This window comes from Myotis nattereri (genome assembly GCF_964212035.1).
Source record: "Myotis nattereri genome assembly, chromosome: 2".
NCBI classification, from domain to species: domain Eukaryota; kingdom Metazoa; phylum Chordata; class Mammalia; order Chiroptera; family Vespertilionidae; genus Myotis; species Myotis nattereri.
In genome coordinates, this window is record NC_138076.1 from 181,255,912 (window position 1) to 181,282,472 (window position 26,561).

Genomic DNA, 26,561 nt, shown 5'->3' on the forward strand with positions numbered 1-26,561 from the left:
AGTACCCAGTGTTTGCTCCTGGGACAGGGGCCTCAGCTGCTCTTACCCCCAACCCCTAATTTCAGGAGGATCTTGGCTTGAATCACTCTTCCTACATGGACTTGCAGCCGAGGGTCACAGTGTTACCAAGGAGTCCTAAGGAGAGTGCTTGAAGGTGGAAGAGCACCTGTTCAAACAATATTTCCCTTCCTCCTTTGAGGTCCCACAACATTTTATTTGAACCCCAGTTATGGGACTAACATTTTAAGGTTGTGATGGGTTGTGTCCCTAATGCCTCCTCCCCTTACACACATGAAATATTCAATATTTGTTGTCCTGAATGCAAAGATGATCCTTCCAACACATCTGTGATCTGGGTCCCCAGGTTCAGCCTCGGAACTTAGGCTATCCTCTCCATTTTAGTCTTTATAGGAGCAAAATTCTGCTTGAGAAAGCCTAGTACTGCACATCATTTCAATAATGCTTTTCTTTGCAGAACATGACTTCTTCCTGAAATGAGAGATTTAAAAGGAACAATCCATTATTATCATAATGAGTTCAAGAGAATGCCTCACAGTGGATATCCAATTTACTCAGGGACTTGACTTTCTGTGGTCAGTGGTTGAGGTGCAAATTTAAATACATCTTTTGTTGATGATTAGTCAGTGCTCTGTGACAGCACTCCTTTTTTTTTTCTTTTCTTTTTTCCCCAAGGGCACTTTCTTTTGGGAAAGCATGACAATTAAGGGCACAGATAGACCTGGTTCAAGTGGCCTTGGGCAAGTTACCTTAGCTGATCCTAAAATACTTCATTTGTAATAGGGGTAATGATTCTAGGGGGTATTGTTAAGAGTAGATTTGCAGTCAAATGCTCCACCACGGAGCTAGATAATGGAATACTACTCAACCATAAGAAAAGATGAAATACTGACATTTGTGACAACATCGATGGAGTTTGAAATATGCTAAGCAAAATATGTTGGATAGGAAAAAACAAGAACCATCTGATTTCAAGTATAAGAAACAGAAATTAACAAATGAACAAACAAACAAATAAAAAAAACCTACCTCACAAACACAGACAACAGTATGGTGGTTGCCTGTGGAAAGGGAGGGTGGAGGGAGGTAGAAGAGGGTAAAGGGCATCAAATATATGGTAACAAGAGGAAACTTGACTTTGGGTGGTGAACACACAATGCAATATACAGATGATGTATCATAGAATTGTATGCTTGCAACTTCTCTTATTAACCAATGTCCCCATAAATTTAATAAAATTTTAAAAAGTAAATGTGAAAATAAAAGTACATGCACACATACTTCTTGACACATTGGAAGGGTTTGATGAAAGTTAGCTATCACCACTATACTTTTAAGCTTATTTCTTAACTTTTTAAATATGTCATTTTATTATCTATTGTGAATTAATTAACTAATACACAGAAGGCTTCATTCCCATAGGAGTTTACAGTCTGCCGTAAATGCAATGCAGATATGAGTTATTTCATCTAAACACAAGGGAAGAAGGTAGTTTTCTTAATGGACTCATGGAATCTTCATATTATTATGAAACACATAAGTTAGTTATCCCACTTTTTCCATCAAAAGAGATCTAGGAAGGGCTATTTTATAAATTTAAACTTTATTTTAAATTCTACACTAGGCCTTTAAAACATCTTATTCATTAGATTACATTAGTGATTTTAAACTATTATTATTTCCTTGGACTGCATCTGGAAGTTCTTCTATATAATGATCCATAAATATTTTTGAATAGAGATTCATGACTAAATGAACTTTGATTTCTAGATGGCAAAATATGTGGACATGTCTTTGCATTGTTTTCCCCAAACAGAAATTTAACAGCAATAGTTAGGAGAGGGAAAAGTTGATGTAGGCAACAATTCAAATATAAGGTGAGAAGAGATCAGCTGACAGTGAGGAGGTGGGAAACTGGTGATGCCAGGTTGTGAGAAAGGACTTAGAAGGATGAGCTTTCCTACCACCATCACTGCTAAACAGCACTCTGGATTTCACAGCCCCAAGCTTTCTACTTCATTTGAGGGAAAACGATTTCTTATGTCAATGAAAGCTTTTCATCATTTCTAAATTTAAAAAAATAAAGATAAATGATCCATAATCACTCTAATTTTTCTCTAAACCAAAATATGAGTGGAGCTGTGAACACACCTTTGATTGTACTGATTTCCCTTGTAAATTACATTGTTTGGACCTCTGATAGGGAAGTAAGGAAGGATTGCAGCATCTGGGGTTATCAGCCATCAGTGTTGGAAAATCCTTTAGGTTAATAGTGCCTAACTTATTTTCACATTATAAACTGTATACAAATCCTTTCAATATCTCAGAATAGATTCTTCCTGTGATTCATACCCCCAGAGCAGGGAGATTACTTCACTCCCACGCCCTTTGCAATATCCAGACTTTCCTCATTTTAGTGAAACTAACATATCTTCCAACTCTTCAACTAGAAATCATAGATTGATTCTGACCTCACATATTAAAACAACATGTCTCTTCGTGCTTTTGCATAAAAACAACATGAAAGAGAAATGAAAAGAAAGAGAGCAGCAATCTCAAAACATACTTAGGGTGAACCTATATGTTTTGTGTTTTCCTCAAAACTTTCAGAATAGACTTAACATAGCTAGCTTTTCTACAAAGATGAATCAGATTATTTTATTTTTTCTTTGTTAATATACAAAAAGCTCACTATTTCAAAATTATTTGCTTTTCTAACGATAAGTGCACAAGAAAAATAAACATGTCATAAAGTGGTTTAGTAATACCAGGTGCCAGGGTGATACAGAACAACTAGGCTATGGAACAGTGAGGATATGGAAGAATTGGAACTCTCATACACTGCTGGTGGGAGTGTAAATTGGTATAACCACTTCAGAAAGCCATTTTTTCAGTGTCTAGCAAAGTTGGTTATATGCATACCCAATGACATAGAAAGGATTAAAAATGCATAGGCATGTTCACAAAACATGTATAATTCTTTTAAAAAAACATGTGCAAGAATGTTCACAGCAGTGCCATAATAACTAGAAACTGGAAGCTATCCAAATGCCTAGCAACATTAGAAAGGATAAGTAAATTGAAATATATTCATGTAATTGCATAGAGCACAGCAATGAGACTACACAAACTCCAGCTACACACTTAATATGGATGAAGCTCAGAAACAGAATGTTGGGTGAAAGGAGCACTTTACTGTATGATTTCATGAACATAAAATTCACAAACGAAGCCAGGACAGTGATTGCTTTGGGGTGTTAGTGACTAGAAGAGAGAACAAAGGGCACTTCTTCAACTCATCAGGCTGTCCACGTGTGATTTGTACCCTATTCTGAACATGTGTTATACTTCCTTTAAAAGTTTTGTTGAATGCTGTAGTGTTAATGTCAAAATATTGACCAGACGCCATCCAAATAATGCTATGAAATTGGTTGTAACTTTTTCCAGAAAACTCTTAAATGACTGTACATTTATGACTCAAGTTTCATGAGCTTTTCCCCTGACACTGAACATCACCCTGAACACTTTGATGGCCTCTTTCCTTTAATGCACCATGAATTAGTCATAGCCCCTGGCAAGGATTGTTAATTTTATAACTTCTGCTTTCCATAAATCCCCAAAAGTCAGGAATAGCATTTGCTCAGTTTTTCCTGAGATAGGAGATAGTAGTGAAGTGCTTCCTAACTCAGCTTTGCTAAAATTGGATTAAACAAGGTGGTATGTGTAAAGAGTGTAATGCAAACTTAGAGTGATTCAGAAGTTTGATGTGATGTGTTTTATTATTTGAAAACATCTCTCAGTAAAATAGGCAGCATTAAGAGATCAATAAAAAAAAAGCAGTCAGAACTGAATTCTCCATTCAGTGAAAGGATCAGCTATAAGATACATCTCGAGAAGTGTCTGCCCACTCACACACACTTATTGAAAGTGTTTAAACATTTTAAGTAATCATGAAAAAGAGACGGATGTTCTTAGTAAGGAAAAATCACTTACCCTTCCTGTACTTTTTGTACTGTTGACATCGAATCATTAAAGGTCAAGTATTCTTTTTCACAGAATGTTACTTTACATGTGATTCACCATTTTAGTATACTATTAAGGAGAGAGCGTCACACTCTAATGGAGAACTTTCCTGAGCACCAGACTTGGTTCTATCACTAGCTAAAAAGTCTTTGAAAGAAATTTAGAATGATAGAAAATCAGAGATGAGAAATAACCATAGTCCCAACCTGCCATTTTGCAAATAAGAATGCTAAAATGGAAAAATACCAGGTAATCCTAAAGGGCTTATTAGGCAATGGATCTAGAACCAACGCCCAGTTCTTTAAAGCCAGTATGCCATTTTTATAATACTTTGCCCAAAGAGAGCTGCAATATCAAAACATTAAAATTCACATCTGGTTTTATTTTCTAAAATTACTCAAACATTTTTTATTTTTATAGTTTATTTTTATTTGACTTTGAATAGTTGATATACAATTATCTAAGCTTTTTCTGCACTGTATTAAAGTATATTCTCCTCTATGTCAGAATTTAAGGGCTACATAGTCACAGATTCATACATATATACACAAATACACATATATAATTCTATATGTATATTTAGAAATAGCTCATTTTTTTTCGTAGTTGAGATTTCCCATAATTTTGAACTGTGATTTATTCTAGTTTTGAAGATCAGTGCAGAGTTGAAGATCAAGGGAAGGACAAATAGTACAGGAAAAATATGTTTTCTTCCAGATCTCATAAAATTTCTTACTTATATGTCTCATTTTTATCAAAAGTAGAAAAAAAAGTCCCTATCTATTTCATTGCATAGGATGGTCAATAAAACTTTACTACTTTGACATTGTAAGATGTTTGGTTGCTAATCAAATTAAGAAAATAAAGGCTAACTCTTCTTTTTGGCAGAAGAGACAAAATAATAAGAGAAAAAGTTCAAAGTTCAAAATTAAGATTTTCATTGGACCCTTAATACATAATTATTATTTACTAGATGCATAATTTTGTTATGGCCAATGAGTTGAAGGCTCAGAAATAGTGAAAACAACAATGGGAGTTGGGTTTGAGATAGCACCCTGGCTCTCTTAGGCAAACCATCTTGTTTCTCCACAGATTTCATGTGACAATGAGGTAAGATTACATCACTGGTAGTTCCTTAGAGAATAGATAGCAGTATACAATTGTAAAGTGGTATTATTGTTATTTAACTCATTAAATGTGCCTCCTAAAAGTTTGGCACTGTTTTATAAAGCTGGAAAGTCCTCTTCTATTTATACTTTCCTCTCTTACATCCACATTTCTTTAAGATTTTTTTTGCAAAAGTATTATCCTGGCTGGTCCAACTTCAATAATTAGTAGGAGAAAAGGGTGGACTTTTAGCATATTATAGAGAAAAATAATTAGTCGAAATGAGAAAATTATAGTAATGTTTTAAAAGATCTTATCAAAAACTCCTGGGTGAGAAAAAAATTCAATCTGAGTCACAGATCTACCTATAGATAACACATTGTTATCAAACTACTATCCATTTCATCACTGATAGTTTCATGAATTGAAGCACAAGGAGAAATGTACCTTGTGGAATGTATTTTTGTATTTGATTACAATGCTTAAGGAAAGGTGTATACTACTCTAGAACAAATATTTTTATTTTTTACGGACATATACTAGCATACTTTGTACTTAAAGAACTAGATGCATAAAGAATTGCCAATAATTTAAACACACCTACAGATAAGACTAATTCAAAAAAGCTATATTAATACCACAATGGGTTCTACTACTGATATTTGTAAGTCAGCCATTCATTTATTTATTTCACTAATATTTGGTGCCTTGGCAAGGCATTGTGCAATGGGCTATGGCTCTGTGTAGGTGATGAAGGGTATATTATTATTTTTAAAAAATATGTTTTTATTGATTTTTAGAAATAGAGTAAGAGAGAGAGATAGAGAGATAGAAACATCGATGAGAGAGGAACATCATTGATTGGCTGTCTTCTGCATGCTCCCTACTAAGGATCAAGCCTGCAACCTGGGCATGTGCCCTGACTGGGAATCAGACCGGTGACCTTTTGGTTCCTGAGCCATACCAGCCAGGCATATTGTATATTATTTACTTGATAACATTTCTTCCTATCCTTTCTTCCTCAATTTTCTCCACCAGTTTCTCATTTCTCTAGCTCTGGGGAAAAATCATGTTTTACAGTACAAAAAGTTAAATGAAGGAAAAAGAGGACATATTGGCAAAAGTCTTAGTAGAAAGAAACTAAGATAAAAGCTACAAGAAGAAAGTTATGGCTCTTAGTTTTATTAATTTATTAAAGGACTAGAGGCCTAATGCACAAAATTCATGCAAGGGACTTGGTCCTTGCAGCTGTGGTGGCCTTGCCTCTGCCCTTGCAGCCCTAGCTTTGTCTGGAAGGTCATCCAGAAGGATGTCTGGTCTAATTAGCATATTATGCTTTTATTATTATAGATTCTATGTATAAAGACTCAATATAGTCAAGATGTCAGTTCTTCTCAACTTGATCTTTAAGTTTAATAAAACCCCAATCAAAATATCGGAAAGTTATTTGGTGAGTACTGACAAACTTATTCTAAAGTTAATATAGAAAGGTAAAAGACCCAGAATAGCCAACCAACTTTAAGGCTTACTATAATCCTACAGTAGTAAAGACAATGTGGTATTACTGAAACAATAGATAAATAGATCAATGGAACAGAATAGAGAGCCTAGAAATAGACTCACAGAAATATAGTCAACTGATCTTTGACAAGGAACAAAGACAATAGAATGGAGTAAACATAGGTTTTTCAAACAATGGTGCTTGAATAACTGAATATCTACATGCAAAAAAAGTGAATCTCAACACAGATATTAACCCCCACAAAAATTAACTCAAATGGATCACAGACCTAAATATAAAATGTAAAACTACAAAACTTCTTGAAGATAATATAAAAGAAAATCTAATTAACCTTGGGTTTGGCATTATCCTTTTAGCTGCAACACAAAACGTGGGATCCATGAAAGAAAAATGTCATAAGTTCATGAAAATTAAAATTTAAAACATCTGCTCTGTGAAAGACTATTAAAAGAATGAAAAGATAAGCCTAGCTTGTGAGAAAATATTTGCAAGATACATATCTGATAAAGGACTAGTATCCAAAATATACATAGAGCTCTTTATACTCAACAATAAGAAAACAACCAAATTAAAAGATGCCCAAAAGACCTGAAAAGACACTGAGAAGATAGAAGAGGGCTAGGCAGTCAGGGATGGGACCATGGTAGCAAAGTAGAATGTGGAAGTTCAAGGATCTTATAAAGGTGGACATAAGTCAGCTTGATGACTGCATCCTGTTCTGAGCAGCTTGATGACTGTGTCCTGTTCTGAGAAAAAATACAGAGACAAACAAAAGGACCTAGAATGGAACCCAGTTAGGCGGGAGTTGCCAGGGCAACCCAGGTGGGCAGGGATGGAAGTGTGTGTGGGGGTGGGGGGGTGGGGGGGTTGGGAGCTTTCAACTGTGTGGATGTTGCTTAGGCAGAATTCTTTGAAAGGACCAATCAGGAGCTAGCAAAGCATATATCTACCCCTACAGAATGAAGCACATGCTCTTCCTTCTTCTCTCTCTGGAGCATTGGGTTTCTGGCTCTCCTGTGGCAGAGGATATGCTCCCCTGTGCCCACGTGGCTTATGGCCATGTGGGACTCCACACATGGACTAATGGACTTTAATTAGCGTGGATGCTGAACTACATCCGACTGTAACATGGAATGGAAGCTCTGGACACTGGCCTGCTTTTGGCTCTCCTGGAACCCAAGCTAGACCTTTTCCAGGACTGGCATAAAGGGCATGGGACTTTGGAACCTGAGACAAAGAAGCTTCACTAGCAACCCACTTTGGTCCTCCTCCCTGCTGCTTCCTGCTGCAGGGAGTCTGTCTATCTCTCACTAATCTTCGCTTCTACTTACCATTTTGTCCGTAAACTCATTCTTTGATTTTGGCAGGCAATGAAGTTGGACCCAAACAGAACACTTTGCTTCCTAGAGCTATGGAGACAAGGACCACAGATTCCTCCACATTTATACAAAATTAAGTACAATTAAAAGAGAACCAACTGGTTGAAATCTCCTATATTTTAAAATTTATGATTTTCTGACTTGAAGTGACCAGTGCTCCAGAGAGAAGAAAATATAATTCCCATTTCTGTACCTCAATACCAAGATGGGGTTTGTTTTATTGTTGTTAGTTTGTTTTTTTCTTACATGAATTACTTTGTGTTAAAAATAAATTAGCAAAAAGTAAGTGTCACAGTAGTGACAACCTTTGTAATATCTCAGTGTTCAAGTGGAACCAAAATAGCACTGTCGAGTAAAGCTTGCACTCTGTGCTCTTGACTCTCTGCCTATCAGAGTTTAAGAGTTTCCTAAGGAGGACAGAACGAAGTTCTGGAAGTCACATGGGATGAAATAAATAAAGGAGAGGTTGAAATGGGGCCTGAATAAATAAGTAGGAATTTTATTTCACTGCTAAGCAAAGTCAATTTACATTAGGAGGGCATGGGCCTGGCAGTCAGAAGGTATGACTGCTGAGAACACTTTCTATGATCTTGAGCAAATCACTTAACCTCTCTCTCTGAGTTTTCCATTCTAGAAACCAGGACATGGGAGCTAGGAATCTGGGAACTGGGAACAGTCGTCAGCACTTACGAAGCGATCAGAATAGATGTAAAATAGTTCTTAGGAAAGGTTACTTGGGTTATTTAAATTGGAGAAAAGAAAACTAAAAGGATGCAGGAGATTTTAATCAGATACCTCTGGTGGTTCTATTATGCACTACAAATTAATTTAAATCCACTCCCCCCTGCCCCATTCCAATTATATTATTCAAGGATTTTTTTGGGAAGATGATGATGTTCTTGGTTCTTTTTTTAAAATTAAATCTTTATTGTTCAGATAATTACAGTTGTTCCTCTTTTTCCCCTCATTGCTGCCCTCCACCCGGTTCCCACCCTACCCTCTGCCCTTACCCCCTCCCACCCCACTGTCCTCGTACATAGGTGCATGATTTTTGTCCAGTCTCTTCCTGCACCCCCCACAACCCTTTCCCCCCTGAGAATAGTCAGTCCACTCCCTTTCTATGCCCCTGATTCTACTATATTCACCAGTTTATTCTGTTCATTAGATTATTTATTCCAGGGGTCCTCAAACTTTTTAAACAGGGGGGCCAGTTCACTGTCCCGCAGACCGTTGGAGGGCCGGACTATAGTTTAAAAAAAAACTATGAAAAAATTCCTATGCACACTGCACATATCTTATTTTGAAGTAAAAAAACAAAACGGGAACAAATACAATATTTGTATTTGCATGTGGCCCGCGGGCCATAGTTTGAGGACCCCTGATTTATTCACTTGATTTTTAGATTCACTTGTTGATAGATGTGTATTTGTTGTTCATAATTTGTATCTTTACCTTTTTCTTTTTCTTCCTCTTCTTAAAGGATACCTTTCAACATTTCATATAATACTGGTTTAGTGGTGATGAACTCCTTTAGCTTTTCCTTATCTGTGAAGCTCTTTATCTGACCTTCAATTCTGAATGATAGCTTTGCTGGGTAAAGTAATCTTGGTTGTAGGTTCTTCTTATTCATCACTTTGAATATTTCTTGCCACTCCCTTCTGGCCTCCATAGTTTCTGTTGAGAAATCAGCTGACAGTTGTATGGGTATTCCCTTGTAGGTAACTGACTATTTTTCTCTTGCTGCTTTTATGATTCTCTCTTTGTCTTTTGCTCTTGCCATTTTATTTACGATGTGTCTTGGTGTGGTCCTCTTTGGATTCCTTTTGTTTGGGGTTCTCTGCATTTCCTGGACTTGTAAGTCTATTTCTTTCACCAGGTAGGGGAAGTTTCCTGTCATTATTTCTTCAAATAGGCTTTCAATATCTTGCTCTCTCTCTTCTTCTGGCACCCCCATAATTATGATGTTGGTACACTTGAAGTTGTCTCAGAGGCTCCTTACACTATTTTCATATTTTTGGATTCTTTTTACTTTTTGTTTTTCCGGTTGGGTGATTTTTGCTTCTTCATATTTCAAATCTTTGACTTGATTCTTGCGTTCCTCTGGTCTGCTATTGGGAGTCTGTATAATATTCTTTATTTCAGTCAGTGTAAGCTTAATTTCTAGTTGGTCCTTTTTTATAACCTCGAAAGTCTCACTAGATTTCTTGAGGGTCTCATTAAGTTTATCGGCGGTTTCTAGAAAATTCTTGAAAAACCTTATAAGTGTGGTTTTGAACTCTATATCCAGTAGTTTGCTTTCCTTCATTTCTGTCATTTGAGACCTGTTTCTTTGTCTCCACATTTTGGCTGCTTCCCTCTGTTGATAGAGTGGCTTTCTATGCTAGGTGTCCTATAGGGCACAGTGGCTCAGCCTCCCCAATTACCTGAGGTGGACACTCTTGGTGCACCCGTTTGTGGGCTTTGTGCACAGTCTTGTTGTAGTTAAGCCTTGGTTGTTGTAGGATCACTGGGAGGAATTGACCTCCAGGCCAATTGGCTGTGAGAATCAGCACTGTCTGCAGTGGAAGAACTTCTGTGCTAGAGACACCCTTCTGGGGCAAGACTTGCTTCAGTGGGGCTTTAGTGCTCACTGAGTCTGCACCTGAGTGTGTCCCTTATGGATCTGAGGAGTTGTAATCTGGTTGGTCCCACTCTAACCACTGGGTACACTGGCTCTTGGATCTCTAAGGAGGTGCTAATTTAGCCTCTGCCTGAGGCTACCCAGCAGGAGGTTCGGAGAGATCTGCAGATTCCTCTTCTTTGTTTGGGATTTGAAGGTGCCCAGATGAGGCCCAGCTGTGAAGCAATGCAAGCTGCTGTGGGGCCTTGGGCCTTCTTTTGGAAGTTCTGGGTCTCTCTGACCCAGCTACAGTTTGTTAGGTAATTTTCAGATTGCAAAGGGCCAGGCCTTTCATATGCAAAAGCCTCTGCACACAGCTTGGGTGGGGCAGGGTCTCAGGGGACCAACAGGGTGGAGCAGGCAGCTATGGCTGCTCCTCAGTCCTACCCTAAGAGGCCCCGTGTGTCAGTGTCCCGGTAATCGCTGTAAGCACCTCTGAGAGAAAGCCGCCCTCAAGTTCCAACTGATGCCGGACAGTCCAGTTTCTCCCCATATGAGTCTGGGTCCCCAGACACTTCCCCGGAACTGGAGTCAGGGCCGTTGGGAGCTTGTGTCTTCCTCCCGATTGAAAAAGACAACCGTGTCCTCAGTTGCCAGCCCTTTCCACGTGCGCCTCCGTACCTCTGCAGTTTACTTCCGCACCTCCTCTGAGTCTCAGTGTGCTTTTCTCTTTCCTTCTAGTTGTAGAATTTCCACTCAGCCAGCCTTCCTGTGTTTCTGGATGGTGTCCATTTTTTCTTTTAGTTGTATTTTTGAAGTGGTTGTGCGAGGCAGCAATTTCCGGTGTTTACCTATGCCACCATCTTGGTTTCTCCTCCATGTTCTTGGTTCTTAAATCACTGAATTTTGGAGTCAATAATCTTGGATTTAAGTTCTTGTATGTCAACACTATGGAAAAGCCATTTAATCCTGCTGATTTTCCTCATCTTAAAAATCAAGATATCAATGCCTTCCCTGGAGAGTTATTGAGAGGATTAAATGAGGTAATTTATATGGGATCATTCTGTAGCTTTTGGTGGAGGAAAGAGCCAGACTCTGGAATCAAGGAGACCTTTTTTCAAATTCTCATTTGACCGCTATTAATCCTGAAAACCTTGGAGTCACCATTTACAAATCATACAGCTGTTCCTTCACCTGCAGAAGGGGGTAAATTATCTACCTTAAAAGTAGGGTAAGATGAATAATTTCTAAATATTCCTGGTGACATATGTGACCCCAGAAAATTCACTCCTCCAAACAATAATATACTCCCCTGTAGAAATTATATCACTGGTTTATAGTTTATATGTCTTTACCTTTACTAAAAATGTTAGTGTTTTCAAAAGTGGCTGTAGCAATTTATGCTCTCACAAATAGTATATAGAGAGTTTCCATTGGTTCACAATCATGCCAACACTACCATTGTTGTTAGACTCTTAATTTTTGCTAATTTGTTAGGTGAATGTGATTTTAAGGTATATTTTTTTCTGATTACTCATGAGGTTGAGCATATTTCATAAGTTTCTTGCCCATCCCTGATTTAGCCGTTGATAATTTAGTATTTGCTTTTGTACATAAATAGTATGACTGACTCAATGTGCAGCTTATTCACCCTGAATTTGGCAGAAGTTCCACTAATATGGAGTCAACTTAAAGTAGTCTAGTAGTCCTTTCATAAAAGAGAAGTTTGTAATCTGTTGCCTGGGAACATGCTGACTGTGTTTTCAAAATGTTGTATACTCAGCATCCAGCAGAGTCAGAACACTGGATAAACCCTAACTGAGGAACATTCTACAACATCACTCACTACCTATAATCTTCAAAAGTATCAAGATTTTGGAAGTCCAGGAAAGACCAAGGAACTGACAACTAAACTAAATATGTGATTCTGGACTGGATCCTTTTATAAAAGACTAGAGGTCTAGTACATGAAATTTGTGAACGGATCGCCTAGGCCTGGCTGGCGATCGGGGCTGATCTATGGGGCAACCAGTGGGGATATTGGGGGGCCCCAACTGGCACCTGCCTTGGCTGGCCTGGCACTGCCCGCTCGCTGGCCTCAGCCCCTGCCACCGCCACTGTCACCTCCCTCTGCAGGGTGACTGGCAGGGCAATCGGAACCCCCACTGGCACCCACCTTTGCTGGCCTGGCGCCTGTGGGCTGGGGGTAGCTCCTGCATTGAGTGTCTGCCCCTTGGTGGTCAATGCACGTCATAGCAACCGGTCGTTCCGCAGTTCGGTCGATTTGCATGTTAGGCTTTTATTATATAGGATATTATTGGGAAAATTTGCAAAACTCCATTGGGGTCTAGTTGTTATTAATGTGTCAATGTTAATTTCCTATTTTGATGGTTTATCATGGTTATCTACAGGAAAATAACCTTATTTGAGGAAATTCCCAATGAAATATTTGGGGATTATCAGACATCATGTCAGCAGCTGACTCTCAAGTGGATACAGGAAAAGTTGTTATATAGTTTTTGCAATTTTTCTCTAAGTTTCAGTTTGTTTAAAAAACAATTAATAAAAGAACTGTATACTCAAAGAGGTAACATAAATAAAATCAAGACAACTTATTTTAGTTAAATATGTACATAGAATTCAAAGCTCAATGCTCAGAAAATACATGTACCTTAACTCAATTAAATCATGTCATAGATGAGTACGAACTGAGAAAATAGAGTATTATATGTTTACTTAGCATTAAATCCAGGGAAAGAAAATGACATACTTAAGTATAGACTATGCAGCCAGACAGACTGAGTTCAATTCCATCCCATCAGTTACTAGCTCTGTTACCCTGAGGAATTTATCTCTCAGAGCCTCTGCCAGCTCATTTGTATGATAATAATGTCCATTTTCCAGAATTTGTGTGGATTAAAGAAGATGAGCAACTAGCACAGTGCCTGGTGCATGGCAAGTGCTCAAATGCTATCTACTGTTATTATTAATGTTTATTTTTATATTCCTACTTTGCCTGTTAGAAAAATTACCTTGCATCATTATCTGTCCCTTCCCCTGTGTTGACTTTTTGGGCAGAAAAGACCAACAGATTCCTTCTAAGTGATTCTGAACCCAGAAGATGGCATAAAGATAAAAATAATAGTAACAACAAAATCAACATTTCACATACATTATTTCATTTAATCATGTGGTCTATATGGTTAAGAATACTGCTCTTATAGGTGGGGAAACACATGTGCAATATTCAGTAGTTTCATGATCACTATATCTATGATACATAACAACCAAGGTTATGTTACTTTGACTGAAAGCTTTCTTCCTTTTTTTTTCCCAAACATGAGTAAACTTGCCTCTAAAAACCATGTTTATCTGTTCTGGAAGCTTCAGGACAAAGAAATCTGACTTATTATGTTGAATTGAGGAGTAATAGTTTGTATTAATAATCTAAGTTACTTGCTAAATGTAAATTACGTTATCAGAGCTTTTACTGAGATAGGTTTGATAGGGAAGGCAAAAAACAACAGAAACCAAGGACCTTTGATGACTTACAGAGCGGGAAGATGGGCTTGCTGAATTGGTAAAGAAGCACAAAAAGCCAAAGAACGAAATAAACCTCTTGTTTGATCATTTTCAAAGAGCCAACTTTATCTCCCTCAATTCTGACTTGACTCAGCCTCTGGTCAAAACTTTTTTTTTTAAATTTATACAAAATTATTATTTTTTTTACCAATATTTCCTTGAGTCTATGAGGGAGAGAGAGAAAGAGAGAGGAAAAGAGAGAGAGAGAGAGAGAGAGAGAGAGAGAGAGAGAGAGAGAATATGTAATTATTTTCCTCTTGATAACTATACTTCATATGCATGGGGACCATGTGTGAAACAGCTCTCTTTTCTAAGCTAAGCAAGAGCAATTGCTTTTCCCATCTGATCCATTTTCCCATAATTGAACACGTTTATCAGTTTCCTTTGGGATTGCTTCCAAACTTCCCTTTTCTTTGCATGTGAACCTCCAGGCTGTCTCCATTATTCTAATGTGATCCACACTGAATTCCAAATATAAGATATAGAGTGATAACCCAATTTTATTCCTATATTCATCTCATTCCAATGTGAACAAAGTATATGGTTTTGGCTTATCTTCAGATAATATTATTAAGCATCTGTGGGTGTGACTTTGCCATGCTGGGGCAATAAATAATAAATAAAATGGGTAAAAACCCTCCTTTCTAAGAAGCAAAAATAAATCAGATAATGTGATTTAAAAACCCACAAAATATAATGAGAGATTTTAAATGATATATGAAATAGAAGGTTACAGAGTAGAAAACCTTAAAATTAAGAAATTATCCTATATAATAAAAAGCTAATATGCAAGTGGTCATCACGCCCTCATGCCCTCCCACCCTCGCATCAGGGCCAGGGGACCTGAGGCTGCGACCCCGCCCAGCGGGGTTTGACGGGGGTGGGGCCAGGCAGGTCTGGGTCTCATGTGATTTCAAGGCACACGGGTGGGTGGGGACTTGACTCTGGTCTTGTGGCACCCCCCAGACTCTAACAGGAGGGAGATTTTCATATACATTTTACTAATTTTCTTTCATCTCTGACACTTCTATTATAGAGAAAGGAAAATTAGCAATATTAAAATCTTTCCTCTAATTAATTCCTTTTTAATGTGCATGAATTTCCTGCACTGGACCACTAGTCCTATCTAATAAAAGAGAAACATGGTAATTGGTGTACAACCGCTATCCTTCCCATTAGCTAATCAGGGCAATATGCAAATTAACTGCCAGCCAAGATGGCGGCCAGCAACCAGGCAGCTTGAAACTAACATGAGGCTTGCTTGCTTCAGTGACAGAGGACTCCAACGTTCCCTGCCTGCCGCTGCAGGCCTCTGAGCTGGCAGTTTGAGACATAGTTACAAAAATAGAAGCTAAACAAAACCCCAGAAACCAGCTTTCAGCTAGCTGGGATCTCAGACCTGGAGTTGATACAGAGTTTCGATTGTAGAACCTAAACAAACCAGATACCTGCTTTCAGGAGCGGAGGCTTAAGAGCTGGAGCCTCAGAGCTAAAGCTGGCTCAGAATAAAGAAAAAAGAAAAGAAAAAAAGGAGCAGTTGGGAGCTTCAGTCCCAGCCTGAAAACAGCCCTCAACCCCTACCCCAGACTGGCCAGGCACCCCAGTGGGGACCCCCACCCTGAAGGGTGTGTGACCAGCTGCAAACAGCCATCATCCCCTCATCCAGGCTGGCCAGGCACCCCAGTGGGGACCCCCACCCTGATCCGGGACCCCCTTCAGGGCAAACCAGCCAGCCCCCACCCATGCACCAGGCCTCTATTCTATATAGTAAAAGGGTAATATGCCTCCCAGCACCGGGATCAGCGGAGCCGCAAGGTCTCCCGGCACTGGGATCAGCATGACAGGGGGCAGCGCCCAAACCCTCTGATTGCCCTGTGGCTCTGTGTGTGAAAGGGGGCGAGGCCACAACCTCCCTATCGGCCCTGCTCTGTTCCTGACAGGGGAAGGCGCCCCAACCCCCTGATCGGCCCTGCTCTGTGCCTGATAGGGGGGAGCTCCCCAACCCCCTGATGGGCCCTGCTCTGTGTGTGACAGGGGGCAGCTCCCCAACCCCCTGATGGGCCCTGCTCTGTGCATGACAGGGGGCAGCTCCCCAACCCCCTGATTGCCCTGCGGCTCTGTGTGTGACAGGGTGCAGCGCCCCAACCCCCCAACCCCACGGGCCCTGCTCTGTGTGTGATGGGGTAGAGCCATAACCTCCCCATTGGCCCTGCCCTGAGTGTGAGAGTGGCGGTGCCCCAACCCCCTGATGGGCCCTGCTCTGTGGGTGATAGAGGGTGGTGCCCCAACCCCCTGATCCGCCCAGCACTGTGCGTGATGGGGGAGCTCCCCAACCCCCTGATGGGCCCTGCTCTGTGCGTGACAGGGGGCAGCTCCCCAACCCCCTGATTGGCCCTGCTCTGTGCATGACAGGGGGGAGCTCCCCAACACCCTGATGGGCCCTGCTCTGTGCATGACAGGGGGGAGCTCCCCAACCCCCTGATGGGCCCTGCTCTGTGCGTGACAGGGGGCAGCTCCCCAACCCCCTGATGGGCCCTGCTCTGTGTGTGACAGGGGGCAGCTCCCCAACCCCCTGATGGGCCCTGCTCTGTGCATGACAGGAGGCAGCTCCCCAACCCCCTGATCGGCTCTGCTCTGTGCGTGACAGGGGGGAGCTCCCCAACCCCCTGATCGGCTCTGCTCTGTGCGTGACAGGGGGGAGCTCCCCAACCCCCTGATCGGCCCTGCTCTGTGCATGACAGGGGGTGGGGCCACAACCTCCCCATCGACCCTGCCTTGAGTGTGACAGGGGATGGTGCCCCAACCCCCCAATCGGCCCTACCCTGAGCGTGACTGAGGGTGGCATCGCAACCTCCCAATCAGCCCTGCTCTGAGCCCGACCAGGGACTGCACCTAGGGATTGGGCCTGCCCTCTGCCACCCGGGAGCAGGCCTAAGCCAGCAGGTCATTATCTCCCAAGGGGTCCCAGACTGCCGCTGGGGTCCAACCCCAGCGGGTCCAGGGGTCCCCAAAGGTGTGGACGGAGTCGGCGAAGAAGGAATGACACGGAGACAGCGTTCAGTTGATCAGCAGCCTAGCCAGGATCTCCAGCCAAGTTCTGGTCTGGATCTCCAGCAAAGTTCTGTTTAGGATCTCCAGCCAGGTTCTGTGTCCATGGTCTCTTGCTAGGTTCTCCAGCCAGGTTCTCCAGGTTCTCCAGCCAGGTTCTGTAGCCATGTTCCCTCGCTAGGTTCTCCAGCCAGGTTCTGTCCAGGTTCTCCAGCCAGGTTCAGTCACCAGGTTCTAGTCAGGTTCTCTTGCCAATTTCTGTAGTCAGGTTCAGTCCAGGATCTTTTGCCAAGTCAGGTTCAGTCCAAGATCTTTTGCCATGTTCTCTCGCTAGGTTCTGTCTCTAGGTTCTGAGGCCAGTTTCTGTCCAGGATCTTTTGCCATGTTCTCTCCAGCAAAGTTCTTCTGTCCCTAGAGAACGTTCTGTGTAGGTTCTGTGCCTAGGTTCTGTCTCTCTCTGTCTCTTGCTGTCTTGTTACATCTGTATTTATACCAGTTGATTCAATCCTATCAATCTCTATTACAAAGGTTAGGGCGTTTCTTATCTCCATTCCAGGGAGTAAAGATTATGTAGCTTAAGCATGATTGTTCGTAGTTAAAGTGATTAATTACCCACCTGGCACTTAGTTGAGAGGTTTTATTCCCTCCCTAACTTCAGGGGAAAATCCCTACCTGGGGAAACAACCTTTCTCAGAGACCTTGGTTAAAACACATAGTGCCAAGAAGGTAGCAAACATATTAAGAACAGTATGCCATATATGCCAGGTCCCTTGAAACAGCAAGCATGGACCGGCTCCCGGCAAATTCCCCCTTTTTTATTTTTTAAAAGCAGGCATTAAAAAGAAAAACTCCAAATGCTCTCTTGTATCCATTTTAAGAGTAGGATTGACACTTTCCGCTATTACCTGAGTCCTGATCTATCACCCCAGGGAGAGCTTGCCAATCCTGCACTTTCCCGGGGTGGAAAGGCTGCAGTGGGGTTAAGGATAAGGCTCCTTGGGCCTACCTCCTCCCATGCCTTTACATTTACCTTTCCTTCCTCAGAAAAGCATAGACATACTTCTTGTATAAAACGTTCTGTCTGACTAGGAGTAACCTTAATTCCTCTGCTAGCAAGCATATGTGTTAAAAGATCAATACAGAGTCTTATTTCTTTAGACTCAGTATGGCACACCTTCTTAATCTAAAGATCAATACAGAGTCTTCTTTCTTTGGACTCAGTATGGCACATCTTCTCAATCTAAGAATCAATACAAAGTCTTCTTTCTTTGGACTCAGTATGGCACATCTTCTCAATCTAAGTTCTGTACTATCCACCTTCTTACCCTACTTATCCTCTATAGGGGGGTCTGTAGCACCCTGGTGGAGTCCTATCCGTCCCGAGTGTGGGGTTCTCAATGGGGGGGAGGGGGGCTTACCTAGGGGAATCCTGTTCCAGGGGTTCCCAAAGGTGTGGACGGAGTCGGTGAAGACTATCCACCCTCTTCCTACGGTGGAGTCCTATCCATCCCGAGAGTGGGGCTTACCTAGGGGTCCCTGTTCGGGCGCCAGATGCCGGGGTCCAACCCCAGCGGGTCCAGGGGTCCCCAAAGGTGTGGACGGAGTCGGCGAAGAAGGAATGACACGGAGACAGCGTTCAGTTGATCAGCAGCCTAGGCAGGATCTCTAGCCAGGATCTCCAGCCAAGTTCTGGTCTGGATCTCCAGCGATGTTCTGGCTAGGATCTCTAGCCAGGTTCTGTGTCCATGTTCTCTTGCTAAAGGCATAGACGGAGTCGGCGAAGAAGGAATGACACGGAGACAGCGTTCAGTTGATCAGCAGCCTAGCCAGGATCTCCAGCCATGTTCTGGTCTCGATCTCCAGAGAGGTTCTGCTTAGGATCTCCAGCGAAGTTCTGTTTAGGATCTCCAGCCAGGTTCTGTGTCCATGTTCTCTTGCTAGGATCTCCATTCAGGTTCTGTAGGTTCTCCAACAAGGTTCAGTCACCAGGTTCTAGTCAGGTTCTCTTGCCAATTTCTGTAGTCAGGTTCAGTCCAGGATCTTTTGCCATGTTCTCTCGCTAGGTTCTGTCTCTAGGTTCTGAGGCCAGTTTCTGTCCAGGATCTTTTGCCATGTTCTCTCCAGCGAAGTTCTTCTGTCTCTAGAGAACGTTCTGTGTAGGTTCTGTGCCTAGGTTCTGTCTCTCTCTCTGTCTCCTAAGTTCTTTCTGCTGTTGTCTTGTTTCAACTGTATTTATACCAGTTGATTCCAATCCTATCAATCTCTATTCCAAAGGTTAGGGCGTTTCTTATCTTCATTCCAGGGAGTAAAGATTATGTAGCTTAAGCATGATTGTTCGTAGTTAAAGTGATTAATTTCCCACCTGGCACTTAGTTAAGAGGTTTTATTCCCTCCCTAACTTCAGGGGAAAATCCCTACCTGGGGAAACAACCTTTCTCAGAGACCTTGGTTAAAACACATAGTGCCAAGAAGGTGAGCAAACATATTAAGAACAGTATGCCATATATGCCAGGTCCCTTGAAACAGCAAGCATAGACCGGCTCCCGGCAGACTGCGAGAGGGCACAGGCCGGGCTGAGGGACCTCTCCTCCCCCCCCCCCCCCCAGAGTGCACAAATTTTTGTGCACTGGGCCTCTAGTCTATAATAATAATAGCATAACATGCTAATTAGACCAGACGGCCAAACATTGTTCCGGACATCCCTCTGAACAAAGCCACCATGGTGGGGGCTGAGGCAGAGGCAGTTAAGGACTATCAGTCAGGCAGGCAGAATGGTTAGGGGCGATCAGGCAGAGCAGTTAGGGGTGATCAGGCAGGCAGGCGAGTGGTGAAGGGTGATCAGGCAGTCATGCAGAGTGGTTAGGGGCGATCAGACAGGCAGGTGAGCAGTTAGGGGTATCAGGCAGGCAGGAAAGTGATTAGGGGTGATGAGACAGGCAGGCAAGTGGTTCGAGCAATAAGGCAGGCAGGTGAGTGGTTAGGGCCAATGAGGCAGGCAGGCAGGCGAGTGATTAGGAGCCAGCAGTCCCGGATTACAAGAGGGTGCAGGCTGGGCTGAGGATTCCCTCGCCCCCCCACCCCCACCCCGTGCATGAATTTTGTACACCAGGCCTCTAGTAAAGTATAATATATAATTAGATTTTCTTTTTTACCTATAACAAACAAGGGAATGAATGATATCTGGAACACTTTCTTAAGCCATTGAAAAATAAAATTAGAGCAATATTAAAGAAATGGGTTTGTCACAGTCTTTTCTGTTTCTTTCCTAATTTATTTCACAAAGAAAACTTTTCAACAGTGTAGAAGAATTTTTTAAACTGAATGAAATAATTATAATTATAGATTAGATTTAAATAATTATAAATTATAACAACAATTTCCTAAATAGTAAAAGCATTGACATATTTTTTCCAGCTTTATTGAGGTGTAATTAACATATAACATTGTGTAAATAATATGATCATATTTTAAATTGGAACTTTTCCCCTTTGGAGGATTTAAAATCTTAGGAAGTAAAACAAGAAGTGTTTTATTCATATTGTCACAAGGAAGACAGAAGTCTTTTATCCAAGGTTACCCAACATGTGGACCTCCTTTAAACAAGACTTATAATCCAAGACAGAGAAGCTGTGTTGTGGTAAACAGTATGTTGGATGAAGTCATTGCAGTTTTTGAAGATCAAGGTACACAGAGAGATTCCTTGTCCACAGCAAGGATGTCACACAGGCACAAGGAAAATCCGGCCTATTCTCTCTGCTAGGGTGAAGCCCAGGGTGAAGATCCTAGACAGTTACTGTTGGACTAATGAGACCTATTTATGGAAATAATGAGCCACATAATGACCATAATAAGGGCTAAGAAAATAATCCCTCTTTCTTTCCTTTTTCGAAGACCAGCAGCCTGAGTGGCCCGTGGATGTGTTCTGCAGGACCACTCAGAACACATCCAACATAAAGCATTTCGCTGATAAGGTAAAGAAAAATGATTCCTTCGGTAATTGTTCCTTCAAGCGGATTTATTGTGAATAGAACATTTGTGTTTGCGTGTGTGTTTGGGAGTGTGTTTTCCCCGGCTCATGCAGAAGACAGATTGTTGACAGTAAATGTTTAGTCAAGGGCGAGAATACTTTTGTTTTAGTTACAGATCCTGTCTGCCAGCCAGATGATATGTTCTCCTTCTAATCGGCGCCACGGAAGCTTTTGTGCCTTATAGGAGTGCTGCTAAATATGATGGAACAACCACATCTTTTAATTTAGTCCCTGTAGGAGAATAAGCCATTCTTCTTTTACTAGGCGACAGACGGCGACTTTTATGTTACCCAAAGCTCAGCTGTGCGAAGCCTTTGAGAGATGCTGCTATCACGTTGGTCTTTCTGGAATCACTTACCAGAGGCAAATGGCTGCCTCCGTTTTGCACAAAGCATTACTTTTGAATTGGGATGCTCTTTGACTGTCCAGGCAACGTCTACACATTAAGGCATTCTTTGGCCTTATATTTAATAGGTGGGATGGGATGAAAGTGATTAACATATGAGGAAGCTTTGGGGGGATAGGCCTGCTCAGTTCCCTATCCTTCCCTGCATACAGAGGAAAGGTCCAATTCCAGGCAATTCTTTGGGCTTTTGTGATGCAAAACTGATGGAATGAGGATGAGACAGAATGACCAAAAGCACAGCAGATGGATTTTTGACTGAAGATTAGAGCACAGTGTCCCTTAGGCGAGGCATATCCTTTGCTAGGAGCCTCTGGGAAGAGATGATGAACCATTTGATGACAGAAATCAGGACTGACAGGATGATGTGGAAGCATAAACAATTCTTCTGGGGAAGGACAGTGAGAGGCATCCAGGGGCTTGGTGCATTATGAAATAAGGAGGGAGGATTGTAATAAGTGTTGCTGTTTATGTACTTGTATCCTCTTTAAAGATGCTAAAATATGCACATAAACATGGACGACGTCCGGTCTGGATTATACTTCTCTGAATGTAACAGCCACCAGGGACTGAGCCAAGTGACCATGGCTTCCTTGGGATTTTATCTGTACGATAGTAGATAATGGGCTTTTTCTTTAGGTTCCTCCTACATCAGACATAGTTTGGTACATTGGAAAATTTCCAATGATGAGAGGTTTTTTGTTGGCAGATGAATATCTTTGAACCGATAGACTTATTTATCTACAAGGCCATTTTAGACACTCATGAAGTATTCTCATTGTCACCAAAGTAGTATATCTGCTGACAATGCTAGATCATAAAATAAGATTTGTAGTACTGTTGGAGATACAAGACGGTGAGTGATGATGATGGAGTACAACATCTTCAGAGCCTAAGGGTAAACTGGAAAAAATAAAATCAAGTTTCAAGAGATTTATTTGCCAATATAAGTCTAGAGAAAACTTGTCGGGGTGTGTAGAGACAAGTAAATATGCAAGCGAGCTATCAAGTCAAGTCACATCTTTTTTTGTTCAAAATCTTCCTATTGGGTAGAATTCTTATTTATCACTTGCTGAATGTTCTCTCGAATCTCTGGTGTTTTTCTGGGGCCTTGGCTTTAGGCTGTAATAAAAGATTTTCAAAGGAGAACCTAATCATCTCTCAAGAATGATTTCCATTTCTAATCATGTGTCTCTATATGATTATTCAATTTTCTAACTTTTAAGTCTTCTCTTCTGCCCACTTGTAGGAGTCATAGGTTACTACCACTGATGAGCCTGAATCTTCCCAACAGAAAGACAATGGGTAGTAATAACCCATTGGTCCAAATCTTCAGCAAGGCTATGCAATCATGTTGGGAAGACCAAGACACACAGATCAAAAGCCCTGACTGCAGACTGAGGTTAGGGGACCCTGGGAAGGGCAGGAGGAGAGAAGCCTTTGGAGGACAGCCTTTTGAACTTCCCTAGTTCACACCTGCTGGCTCCCTGCTGCGCAGCTTCTTTTATATAATTCATTCACACCCATTTTTGTGCAAATAGACTGTATTGTTAATCACCGCAAGATGCCTTAAGTGGAGAGCCATGGCTTCTGATGTGGTCTATGTTATCCTCTAGCTATACAAAGAATTTGGCAAAAGAGAACCATGGAGATACTTTTTCCTGTATGTTCTGAGAGCACATGTATACCAATACTTTGTAGATACTTTAGTGCTTGAAGTAACCCTATGTCGTGAACAATGAAAACACATCCTGCATATCAGATATTTACATTACGATTCATAACAGTAGCAAAATTACAGTTATGAAGTAGCAACGAAAATAATTTTATGGTTGGGGGTCACCACAACATGAGGAACTGTATTAAAGGGTTGCAGCATGCCCAGAAATCGAACCGAACCAATATGCTCAATTAATATTTGACAAAGGAGGCAAGAACATACAATGGAGACAAGGCAGTCTCTTCAATAAATGGTGTTGGGAAAATTGGACAGATACATAAAAAAAAATGAAACTAGACCACCAACCTACACCATACACCATACACAAAAATAAACTCAAAATGGATAAAGGACTTAAATGTAAGACAGGAAACCATAAAAATACTAGAGGAATCCAAAGGCAACAAAATCTCAGACATATGCTGAAGCAATTTCTTCACCGATACAGCTCCTAGGGCATTGGAAAATAAAGAGAAAATAAACAAATGGGACTACATCAAAATAAACTTCTGCACAGCAAAAGAAACCATCAACAAAACAACAAGAAAGCCCACTGCATGGGAGAACATGTTTGCCAATGTTATCACCGATAAGGGTTTAATCTCCAACATTTATAGGGAACTCATACAACTTAACAAAAGGAAGATAAACAATCCAATCAAAAAATGGGCAAACGACCTAAATAGACTTTTCAAAAAAGGACATTCAGAAAGCCAAGAGACATATGAAAACATACTCAAAGTCACTAATCATCTGAGAGATGCAAATCAAAACAACAATGAGGTATCATCTCACACCTGTCAGAATGGCTATCATCAACAAATCAACAAGTGCTGGAGAGGATGCAGAGAAAAGGGAACACTCGTGCACTGCTGGTGGGAATGCAGACTGGTGCAGCCACTATGGAAGACAGTATGGAGTTTCCTCAAAAAGTTAAAAATGGAACTCTCATTTGACCCTGTGATCCCACTTCTAGGAATATATCCCAAGAAACTAGAAACACCAATCAGAAAGGATATATGCACCCATATGTTCATAGCAGCACAATTTACCATAGCGAAGATCTGGAAACAGCCTAAGTGCCCATCATCAGATGAATGGATTAGAAAACTGTGGTACATCTACACAATGGAATACTATGCTGCTGTAAAAAAGAAGGAATTCTTACCATTTGCAACAGCATGGATGGAACTGGAGAGCATTATGCTAAGTGAAATAAGCCAGTCAATGAAAGAAAAATACCACATGATCTCACTCATTCATGGATAATAAAGACCATTATAAACTGATGAGCAAAAATAGATACAGAGGGAGAACAGCATCAAACAGACTGTCAAACTACAGCAGGAAGGCGGGGAGGGTTGGGGGGCAGGAGAGGGGGTAACAGATCAATCAAAGGACTTGTATGCATGCATATAAGCATAACTAATGGACACAAGACACAGGGGGGTATGGGAGGTTAGGGGAAGGTAAAGGGGAGAAAAAAAAAGGAGACATATGTAATATTCTTTGTAATACTTTAAGCAATAAAACAATTTTAAAAAAAAGGGTTGCGACATTAGGAATGTTGAGAACCACTGCCCTATGAGGTGGGGGTTTTTATTAGTTAGGATAAGTAATGCAAGCTGCTCTATACACCCCTAGCTCTCCCTGGTTTAACACAATAACCATTTACTTCTGGTTTATGCAAAGTTCAAAATGAATGGTTCTATCTGGCAGGAGGACTTTTACAAAGTCATTTGGAAACTCTAACACCTTGGAGTCTGTGGCTCTGCCTGGGGAACCTGCAGTCCTCTGCAAACTCCTCTGTATTCATCCAGCAGACAAAGAAGAGAGTGTGGAGTCACTTGGAAGCTTTGTAATGGGCCAGATCTGAAGGCCTCATCCATCACATCTGCCCCCTATCCTACAGGTCCGCACCTCTAGCCACACTAAATTGCAAGAGATGCTGGGAAATTCAGCCCTGTGGCCAGAAAGAAAGGGAATTGGATTTGGTGAAAAAACTAGCCAGTCTCTGGCATAGTGTTATCCCCACTTTACTGATGAGGAAACTGAGGCACAAACAGGTTAAGTGATATAGAAAGACACCTGCCAACAGGTGGTGAGCTAGAATCTGAACCCAGGAATCTGACTCCAGCATGGTCCTCCCATTACTGCGAATGAGTAAAATGAGGCAGGGGAAGATAACGTGCCTCCTTCCAGTTGCTAAAATGCAGCAGATGCTGGAGTGATGTTTCCTTACTCCATGGAATTGGTCCCATTCAGGATGAGTGCATGACACTCTGACTTCAGCGTCTCTCTTCCTAAACATCTCTGGGGCGCAGGGGAGCGTGTTTCAATCTCAGAGGACATTTTAGGGTAAGCCAACTCACACTACCATTTGAGATGCTTGTTTCCAACAGTGTGCAACCAGGGGGGTTAAAGGATTAGAATTAGGGATCATGGAGTCAGGCCATATGGCATGGGGATAAGAGGTGGAATCTGGTATCACAGCTCCCAAATCCATCAAATCCAGGCCTGGTCCTGCCTCTAGCTGGCTGTGTGACTTACTTATTCTCTCTCTGTAGCTTACTCATTTGTAAAATGCTGGAAATGGTAATGCCTACCTCAAGGGTTGTTATGAGGATTAAATTAATACATGAAAGAGCTTAGCATAGTATCTGACATATCGAAAACAATTAAAAGAGGTTCATGTTTATTGTTCTTGTTATGTACTTGCACCTGATTGAGCTAAAGGCATGAACACATGTTTCTGCTGACATAAAGAAAACTGTCATCTAAGTAAATGGCAACTTCATCTGCTCAGTATCTCATGCTATTGGATTCTGGCCTTCCTTATCCCCAAACACCAATCTATCAGTTAGTCCTGACAGCTCCACCTCCAATGTATTTATTATAATGAGTTCTCTCCAACTTCCCTGCTCCACCCTAGTTCAAGCCTCTATCATCTCTTGCCTAGACCATGGCAGAACCTAAAACATTGCTTGCTTCTAGTGTCCCTGCAATCTAATCTCCAGCAGAAGCCAGAGTGATCTTTTGAAAATATAACAGACCGTGTAATTCCTCTGATTAAATCCACTAATGATTTCCTGCCTCATTTAAATAAAACCTCAAGTCCTTCCCTTGGTCTTT